At 41.7% G+C, this 10,377-nt stretch overlaps 1 protein-coding gene and 1 long non-coding RNA gene across 5 annotated transcripts in view; one reads left to right on the forward strand and one right to left on the reverse strand.

The window, feature by feature from the left end:
- Nucleotides 1-10,377, forward strand: part of BMPER (BMP binding endothelial regulator) — a 227,200-nt gene that overhangs the window by 88,138 nt on the left and 128,685 nt on the right. The gene's annotated exons all lie outside the window — the stretch shown is intronic.
- On the reverse strand, nucleotides 6,587-9,789 carry LOC109396570 (uncharacterized). The gene is made up of 3 exons (XR_002126860.1): nucleotides 9,530-9,789; nucleotides 9,241-9,344; nucleotides 6,587-6,949 (listed from the first exon to the last, which is right to left on the reverse strand). It is a non-coding gene; the product is annotated as an uncharacterized LOC109396570 (long non-coding RNA).

Below are 10,377 nucleotides of genomic sequence, written 5' to 3' on the forward strand. Positions count from 1 at the left end.
GACTCACGGCAGCCCAGCTCCAGGTCGAGCTGTTGTTCACCATCTTAGCTGTAGAGGGCGCAGCATCACTAGCCCACATGTGGGATCTGAACCGGGGCCCCGCTACTCAGAGCTCGCATCCCAAGCTAACTCCCAACAAATGCGCCACCCCACCAGCCCTACAGTGAATTTTAAACAAAAAAAATTTATTACAGTAAAAGGCACATTGCCATTAACCCCCCTCAAAATACTCCCCCTCATGTTGAACACACTTTTCCCATCATTCTTGCCTCTTTTTGAAACAGTTCTGGAAGTCCTCTTTCGTGAGTGTCTTTAGTTGCACTGTTGTGGCTGCCTCGATGTCCTGAGTCGATTCAAAACGTTTATCTTTCATGGTCATTTTGACTTTGGGAAAGAGCCAGAAGTCACATGGTGCCAGATCCGATGAATAAAGTGGATGAGGACACACCATAATGCTTTTATTTCACAGAAATTGCCATACCAGCAATGGTGTGTGACATGGAGACTTTCTGTTGTGATCACAAAATAGAGTGAATGCTGCTGCCGAGTGCCATCCAGTGGAAAGGCAGGGATCTTCAATATGGGAAGTGGCATGTGGAACCTTAGTAACAGTGTGTGACAAGATTCAACTTGTTCGGCGCAGTCAGTCGGGTGAGAGCCATGGTTGAGAGAAGATGTGTTTTAAAGTGTGCTGTAAATCATCCTCCGTTAAGACAATGCTCCGTGTCACACATCGCTTCTGGTATGGCAATTTCTGTCAAATAAAAACATTTCGGTTTGCCTCATCCACCTTATTCATCAAACCTGGCACCTTGTGACTTCTGGCTCTTCCCCAAAGTTAAAATGATTCGGGACATTGAGGCAGCCACAACAGTTCAACTTAAGACACTCACAAAAGAGGACTTCCAGAACTGCTTCAGAAAGTGGAAAGAACAATGGGTTAAGTATGTTTGAATTGAGGGGAAGTATCTTGAGGGGGATTAATGGCAATGAGCCTTTTACTGTAATAATTTTTTTATTTAAATAACATATTGTTTAATCATGCCTCTTATATTTCGGTTCATGGGTCTTACTTAAATAGTCATTTGGTGTTCAGAATAGAGCAATTTAGAAAATGCCTTCTTAATATGAGAGATTTGTGAATATTTGAATTTAAGAGGAATTTCTTTTTCTGAAATATTGTTTTTGGTAAAAACAAAACAGAACAAAAAAAAGCAAACCTCTTCAACTTATAGTGGGAATCTGCAGTGTTTTCTTTGAGAACATGATTTTACGTTTCTTTTTATTTAGGTACTGATTCTAGTAAGGTTATCTGTTGGAAATTAAAGAGATTAATTTAACCAATTTTTAACATGTCTGTCTTAGATTATGGGAAGATGATTAAATGAGAGCAATTTTTTTCTGAGAATTGCTTTAGAATTGGCTAACTCTAGCTTTGAATTCATACACACTATTGTGTGGTTTTTAGGTAAGCTACTTAAACTCAATGAGTCTCAGTTTTCTCCATTATAAAAATGCTGAAAATATATACCTTACAGGGCTGTTATGAAAGTTAGGAATTATAATATACATATGTATTCTTGCATGTGTGCATGTGTATGAAAGGCCCTCACTGCTATCCTCTTCGTCCAGAACTTAATTTTCTTCTAGTGATATCCAAAGCACCTTTCCCCAAATTCTCTATCTGGTGGGGTCCAAGACTGCCTGGTGTTTCCATCCTACCTTTGGAGACACACTCTGGCCATCCCTTTCCCACAATACCGCGGGACTGCTATTCTCTAGATCCTGGCATCTCAGAGTCTAGTCCATGGGTCAGCAGAGCAACATCCCCTTGGATCTAGTTGTAGTGCTTCTCAGGATTTAAAATACATGTGAGTCGTCTGAGGATCTTGTTAGAATGCAGATTCTGACTCAGTAGGTCAGTGGTGAAGCCCACGAGTCTGCATTTCTAACAAGCTCCCAGGCATATTGATGCTGTTGGTCCACAGACTACACTTCGAGAAGTGACAGTGGATGATGCTGTACCTTTAAGAATTTATTGGAAGCTTGTTTGGCTGCCTCTGAAGCAATCACTGCAAGGAAATAAAAAGCATATTTTGCATATGCAAAGTTTCACAACACAACTGAGCTCACTCATCCTTATAACACTCTCTATCGAAGAGGAGTAAAAATTTCCATTAAAGGAAAAGCTTTTAAACTGGAATATGAGTAAAGGCTTTGCTGCTTTCAGTTGGTCAGGGCAAGAAAAGCAAGTCCACACTGTACCTTGAAATTCCTTTGGATAAGGAAAAAAAGCACATTCCAGAGATCCGGAACCTTCTTAGAAAAGACTGTTACTTCACCGGGATTTTTACACTGCTAGGGATACAAAAATTGAAAGCCAAATTCAAATTGCAGCCCAGAACCCAGGGCTTGAGGTTTCAAGCCAGCAATATTTTCTTTGTAAAATCTCTTTGGAAAAGCTTTCAGATCTGAATCAGCTAGGGTGAACCCATTTTCCGAAATTTTGTTTCTGGAAGCATTTAATTGAAAGGAAAAACCCCAAGAATGCATCCAGAGTTGAATGTCATGCAGCAATTGGGAGCGCCTCGAAATAGCAACAATGGGAATAAATGAAGCCAAATGAAATCTGCAAATTATTAAGATGAAATTGGTAAGGGGCATAGAAACTAAATAAGAGGGAAGGAGGGAAACCAGTTTTCCAATACAAACTCTGTACTGAGATGTTATACAAAGGAAGCCTGGGAATAAGAAACTTCTGTAAGCTAAAAAGATTGTAGAAGCTGAAAGTTCAGAGGAGGCTGGATGCCTCTCATTTTAGTTTGATTTCCTCTGAGAGATTTTAGCGTTAAAATCTCATTTAAATGGTAGTCTTCAATGCAGCCTCTTTCAATTTCCCAGAAAAGAAACCCCCCAAATATCAAGGAATATATTCTCAAGAATTCTGAAAATTGAGATAGGCAGAAACCCGATGCTGGTATCTGGAAGGAGCTGGCATTAATCATAAGGCAAATAGGCCTTAGTTAAGGAAATTGACTGATTTTCAGTTTGCTACATATTTCATTTTCCTTTGTTTAAACTGTCTGCCAGAAAAAGAGCAGATGTTCTGTAACTCCTGTTCTTCATGCTACGACCCAACGCACGACGCATACAGAAAGCAGACACCATTTCTTTCTACAGCTCTTCTCTAAGGTGCTCTCATGTGAGACAAGAAAGAGCCACCATTTCAAATCCTGGAGAAAAACAAAATAAAAACAAATACTAATAATATATAATAAAATATACCAGTACCAAATTATACCAATTTATATAGATATACTATGACAACAGTCTATTCCTATAACAACAATCACCACCAAATAAAATGATCAAAGAAATATAAACTACGAGCTTACAAAAAACAGATGATAGGAGGAAAATAAAAAATATCAATCATAATAATAAATATAATTGGGTTAAATTCTCCTTTAAAAAGGATCTCAAATAGGATACATATTAAACATTTAGCAGTCTTTTGTTTTTAAACTTCAGGGTATTTTTGGTTGTTTTTTAAAGATTTTATTGGGGAATCAGGGAAGGGGAACAGATGCGTTGCTGCCCTTTTGTTCTTCAGTTTAGTTGTGGAGGGCGTCGCTTCACTGGCCCATGTTGGTATTATCATTGCGCTCTTCCCGGCTGAGGCAAATTGGTTGCCGGTCACTGGATGGCCACTCATGGCAGTTCAGGGCAGCTCACGCCGGCTGCTGGCCACTCAAGGTAGCTTATGGCAGCCCACTGCAGCATCACTGCAGCCTACATCATCGCCGGCGACTCGCGGCAGCCCAGCTCCAGGTCGAGCTGTTGTTCACCATCTTAGCTGTAGAGGGTGCAGCATCACTGGCTCTCATGTGGGATCTGAACCGGGGCCCTGCTGCTCAGAGCTGACGTCCCAAGCCAACTCTTAACCAACGTGCCACTTGACCAGGCCTAAACTTTAGTTTTAAAAAAATGGCTAGCTCCAACTTGGTGAAAGGACAACATCTTTTGTTGTCGTTTTGGAGGTTGTCCTATGTCTGGAACCCCCAGATGTCTCAGCCCAGGAGCCCTGGCTCAACAGCAGGCAGACATTCCTAAAAATCACCGACGACCTGAGAACTGTGGAACTCTCTTTCCTGGGCTCCCGCTGTGCGTGCTCACCTCTGCTTGTTGTGCCTCAGGTACCATAACAACTGAGGACCACCCTCCCACAGTCCTGCTTCTCTATTGTTCCCCATCTCAGCAAGTACACAGCTCTTTGTCCACTTGAAAACCAGACACCCAGGAACTCTACACCTCCTTCTTATCCCCATGTGCCACCATCCACCAAGTCTTGCAGAGTTTGTGTCATAAATATTCCCTGAATCTATTTCTCTCTACCTTCAGGGCTTCCATCCCAGTTTAAGCTATTAGCATCTCTCTGTTGATCTCTAGTGAAGGCTTCCTAATGGTCTCCTTGTCTTTTACTATTTTTATTTTATTGCCTTTAAAGTTTTAATAGGTTTAAATTTTTAATAGGTTTTAAGTAGGTTTAAAGTTTCATAGATCTCTTATTTTGCATTTTTTTAAAAAAATAACTCTATTGAAATGTAATTTACATACCATAAAATTCAGTTGTTTCAGTGTACAATTCAGTGATTTTTTAGTAAATTTAAGATTGCGCAACCATCACCGAAATCCCATATTCTTTTTTTTCAAAACTTTTATTATGAAAAATTAACATGTAAAAATGTAGAGAGAATAATATAATAAGCCCCTATGTTCCATGAATAACCATCAACAAAGTTCACCTTGTATCATCCATACCTTCACCTACTTTAGTCATGCACACTGGATTATTCTAAACACATTCCAGACTTAAGATGGTTTCATCTGTAAATATTTCAGTATGTATTTTTAAAACATAAAGACACTTTAAAAAACATAAGCATGAATACATAATCACATCTTAATAAAGCTACCAATAATTCCTTAACATTGCTAAATGTTCAGTCAGCCTTTCAATTTCTCTCTCACTTTTTTTTTTTTTGGTAGTATAATTGGTTTATTTGAATTCAGACCAGGTTCAATCATTACAGTTGATTTAGTTCCTTGAGTTTCTCTTAATCTTAAATTTCCATCTTATTCTTATCATTCTAGTTTATTGTTGAAGAAATCACATGGTTTTTATACTGAAATTTCCCAGGTTCGAGGTTCTCTGATGGCATTTTCAAAGTGTCATTTTATATGTTCCTCTGTCCTCTGGAAACTGGTAGTTATATCTAGAGGTTTGATCAGACATCAGTATGATTTTCTAGAAAGAATGCATCATAGTCGATGTCAGGAATGTCCATCAGGGGGCACCTACGGTCTGGTTGAACCTATTTTTGCGAGGGAAAGTTTGATCTGTGGATTAATCTGTGGGTTGTTAGTCTGGCCCATCCATTGCAAGGTTTCTCATCCACCTTTCCTCTGAGATGTATACCTGCCATTGAGCATCATGGCCTACAGCCGAACGGCAGCCACCATGAGCTTTGTTTTACATCATGGACTTCTAAACATGAAAATCTGATCATTTCTTCTGCGTAAAGCCCTTAAAGGTTTCCCCTGGCTCCCTCTCCATTCTCCTCCTTGCACATACCGCTGACTCTAATTACAGTCTGTTGGGATTAGTTCATTGTCTGTTGTCCAATTGCTTTACAAACCCCATGAGGGTACAGACCGTGTCTGCTGTCCCTTGTCATTGAAGGACTCCTAGTGTCTGACAAATACTAGGGTTCATTGAATGGATGAATGGATGAGTGAATAATATAATGAGTTAAACTAAAGGAGGATTACAGTATCTATAAGAAAGGCACGCTGTGTGGGTTTTTGGGTTTTTTTTTTCCCCCTGCTCTCCCTAATGTGGGGAAATGGGAACGGCAAGTAGAGATTAAAGAAGCAAGAGAGAGCAAAGCCAAGTGAAGACAGTTTTGGAAGAGTCCCAGTGTTTCTGATGGTGGTGACACTGCGGTCAGAGATGTGAAGCAGCGCTCACTGTTTACAGAAGAGGCAGCAGCTGGGAAGCTCCCTAGAATGCCCAGGATGACATTCATATTTAGGGGGCAGCGTGAGGGGGGTATCCTTGAAAGAAGACATGCTGCACTCTGTGAATGTGTGTGAGGCAGCCCTGTGTCCCATTTCAATGGCCCTTGAAGGCGTCATTGTGATGCGATGAATTCGGGCCAGTCAAAGCAGCCCATTCATCTTCTGTGTCTGAGGAGCCGCCCCACCGTACTGTACAGTACTGTGCCAGGCCAGTAGCGTGGAGTATGGAATTTCCTCCCATCTGGGGAGACTCAGGCCCTGAAAACACCTAGTATAAGAATTTGTGGTCGGGCAACGTAAGGTCTTATAGGAAACTGGTGTTGGGGAATTAGGGTTGTAAGCAAATCTCCATAGCCTTTATAAGTAGCCTCTGTGGTTACTACATAAAACATTCAAGTCAGCACAATGGAGAGAATATCTGTATTTTTTACACATCTCACATTAGCAAGAATGAGAATCAAATGATTTTCATTTAGCACTCATTTTAGCTGATTGGCGTATTTTCAGTATTTCTCTTTTTAAAAAGATGCTTCCAAACTTGTTTTGCTTTTTACCAGTAACATGCACAATAAGAAGCAGTGTTTCTATCCCCCGTGACATCGAGTGCCCTGTGGTTTCACACTGAAGAGCCTCTCATTTCACTGTGTGTCACGACGGGGTGGACTCTGAAGGGTCATGTAAATTACATATGCACTGGGATTCTCTCGGGCTCAGGGACACACATGCAGAAGTAAAGATGAAGTGCATATAGCTCAGAGAGACTGGACGCTGGAGCCAGAATACTTGGGTTTGAAATCAGATTTCCCCAGCAGTTAGCTGTGTGACCTTAGACAAGCTCATGGACTGCTGTGTGCCTTCATTTCCTCATCTGTAAAATAGGACAACAATAATAACGCTTTGCAGCATTGGGCAAAGATGAAACGATTTGTTAAAAGCACTTACGAGAGTGTCTAGTACATATTAAGAGGTATGAAAGTGAATCCTATTATGAGTGATGTTGTTCTTAACCATCCGTGCCTATGAGAAATTTACCTGTGGGGAATTTGAGGGGAGGGAGGAATGCTCGAAGTACCTAATAGCCTGTAGGTACTTGTAGATAGATACAAGCGCGTCAACAGTTGCTGCTGTGACAGTGCTTCCAACTTGCCTTGAGTGAGATACAAAGAGCAGAATCACAGAAAAGCTCAGCTAATCATAAAACGGGAAATGCACATTCCACTTTCAGTTGAGCATGTGAAAAATTTGATCTATTAAGAGTAATATCGGTTTTTCTCTATTGTCTGCTAATTCTGACCGGAAAGGGTTTCTGCTGCAGATGCAGCATTCTGAACCTGTGGGACTCAGCAATGGGCATTTTTTTTCTGCCTCTAGAGCCCCTAGACCCTGCTCCAAGCAATGGCGCAGACACAGGGAGCTCTGAGGGTGTACCCCACTGTGGCAACAGTGCTCCTGGAAAGTAATGCATGTTTTTATGAGCAAGTACAGTAGCATTTTGGGAATAATGGCTTGGGACTTTCAGATATGACATTTGAAAGGTAGCCCCTGCCCCCACCCCAAAAATGAAAGCACTGTAAAGTTTTAAGGCTTTTAAAGAAAACTCAATCAGGACCATACTCTATTTCCTAATCGTATTTATTGCCCTGATGAAAACTTTTGTTTTGGGTGACATTTATCATTCATCTCACATATTTTTTTTTTATCCCTGCCCCAGGAAAATAATGGGATGTTTGCCAATTACCTTACTGAAATAAAGAGACAGCATGGTTCAAATATCCTTTGATCCCCAGTGACTATATAAAACAGACCTGAAAGCGTTTTGGGTTTTTTTTGCTTGGTTCTTGACTAATCACGGTACGTGATCATAATCACTTTACTTTCTTTCTTGAATGTTCAGATCTACCTGTTTTATGCAGTGCCTGAAAAATTTCTAAAGCGAATTGTTAAAACTCTTTGGTCTGAACTTTGCAAAATCCCACTTTCGCTTTTCTTTGCCCTTGTCCCATCTCTGGCACTTTTTCAGCTTTCCATAATTTCTCTGATTACTGACTGCATTTTAAGATCATCTTTGCATTGTCTTTCAGTTCCTGGGGCATAATTAATCAGCATCTGAACTGAGACTTGAATTTCTTTAAAGAGATTGGGTTTTCTTTATCACCTTACCTATAGTGGATGCTGAATTCTTTGTACCGTATTGTCCTCTGTGGATCCCAATTTTCGTTTTATCTGAGTAACTTTCCCCTCCTACGAAACCTTTGTTCAATTCTCCTGCCAAATGCATGCTTCCAGCTCATAGGAAAAGCCCTTGTTTCAGAGGGTCGGGTGCGGAGGGAGCAACTGGCAGTTTATCACTTAATATTTATTTCTTACAAATTCAGATAAAATGTTGGTGTTAGTCATTGTCACTGTTTTTTTCATTAGCAGCGACAGAAATCAACTTAATTTTAAAGCAGAAATCAACTTGATATTAAACCCAGAAGGAATTCGAGAGACTTGACTGAGACTGGGTGATACAGGAATTGGAAAATTGTCAGCATCCCTGGGGAACGACAGGCACTCGCTCCAGGGAGGTTTTTTGTTCACTGTGCTGGCTGAGTCCTGTGAGTTAGTCAGTCATCTCTTCTGGAAGGCTGATCATTTGAGCTTGGGGCAATTCTGGTTCAGTAGGTATGAGGCAGCTTTTAGAATCAGAAAGGTTTTAAATGCTGCCTTGTGATGCTAATGATTAGCCAGATTGGGAGACCATCAAGTGAAGCAGTGGTTTTTAAACCTGAACCCCCTGAAGTGCTTGTTAAAGCACAGATAGCTGCACCTCACCCTCAAAGGGTCAGATTCAGCAGGTCTGGGGGGGCCTGAGAATGTGCATTTCATTGCATTCCCAGGTGATGCTGAGGTGGCTGATCAGGCCCTGGGAACCACTGAGCAAAAGGGCTGGCCAACTGTTGATTGGCATGGAACCCTGCGTGTCTGTTTTCTTGTTATTTCTTTCATTTTGACCTCACTGCCACCTGTGCTGCCCTCTCCTGGGAGATCCAGGTTCTTCTGTTGGGTACCTCTACCAGACACTAAAGCTTGTGGACAAAAGCCAGTAGCTGAGTTTTATGAATGAGTGTCGGGCGAGGGGTGCATTTATTTCAGTTTGGCTTAAAATCCACTGCTTACCTTGTCAGTGCTGGTATCCAGATCCACTGTCTGTAGTCTCAGCTGCTTTTACCAGGATTGAAGTCACCAGCAGACACGTCCAGTTTGCCATTCAACCTTCCTTGCTAGGAGAAAACAGAGAACATATTGGTTTGAAGGCTCTCATTATGGGCTGTAGAAAAATAGGTCGACTTCAAAGAAGAGACCTGGGAATATAAGGGAACATTTCCTCTCTTAGCAAACAAATGGAAATCAGCTCCTTCCGCCCCTCCCCACCCCCACTGCCCTCAAACATAAAGGGAAATCTCACCTTCAGCACAGATGGAGAAGTTTTAGATGGTTCTAATCTTTGAAAGTTAGCATGAGCAAGCAGAGATTTCATATTGGAGGTGGGCTCGGTTTTATAAGCTTCAGATCCTCATTTAGAAAGTCTGTGTACAAATCTTAACCACCACCTTGGGAAGGCCCTGGCACAATGCTGCACGCCTCACAAAGTTTCGGGATGAAACCGGACACCCAGCCGAGTTGCTTGTTTCATTTGCAGTCTAAATGTGGCTCGCACTTGTTCAATGCTTCAAGTTTCTGACCCTTCTGGTGCAGGCCTGCCTTGACTTTATCACAAATACTTCCTGAGATGTTCCGTGCTCCAGAGAAACCATGGAGCTGTGGAATTTTCCCTTGGAACTTGTCACACTTTCCCCCTGTAAATCTGGAAGATGAAAGACCAATTCCCAGGAGGTAAAAATCACAAAACAAAATTGAAAAAAAAAAAAAGTGTGTTTCATGCCTCATGTGCCTTGCCTCACCTTGGAATTGAAATGTGCTGCTTGTCCTGACTCAGAAAGGGTCTGATGGGTGAAAACAAGAGTTCGCAGCAGGAAAGGCCCCAGTGCCTGATCCACTTGTAAAATCCTCCTCGTCAGCGCTCGGGGTGGGAAGAGAAAGCTTCAGGTTTCCAAAGGACGGAGGCGCGGTGGCCCCACAGATGGGCGATCTGCTCAAGGACTCGTGTAATTACTCCCCACGTGATGTCAATCTTCGGGGAGTGGAAGTCTTGTTTTGGAAATGAACTGCTTGCTGGATTGCATCCTTGTGTCTAGAATATAACTTCGGAGGAAGAGAACATCACTGAAGAAGACCCCCCCCCGCTACCCCCCA

Source organism: Hipposideros armiger, unplaced genomic scaffold (genome assembly GCF_001890085.2).
Source record: "Hipposideros armiger isolate ML-2016 unplaced genomic scaffold, ASM189008v1 scaffold_526, whole genome shotgun sequence".
Lineage (NCBI taxonomy): Eukaryota > Metazoa > Chordata > Mammalia > Chiroptera > Hipposideridae > Hipposideros > Hipposideros armiger.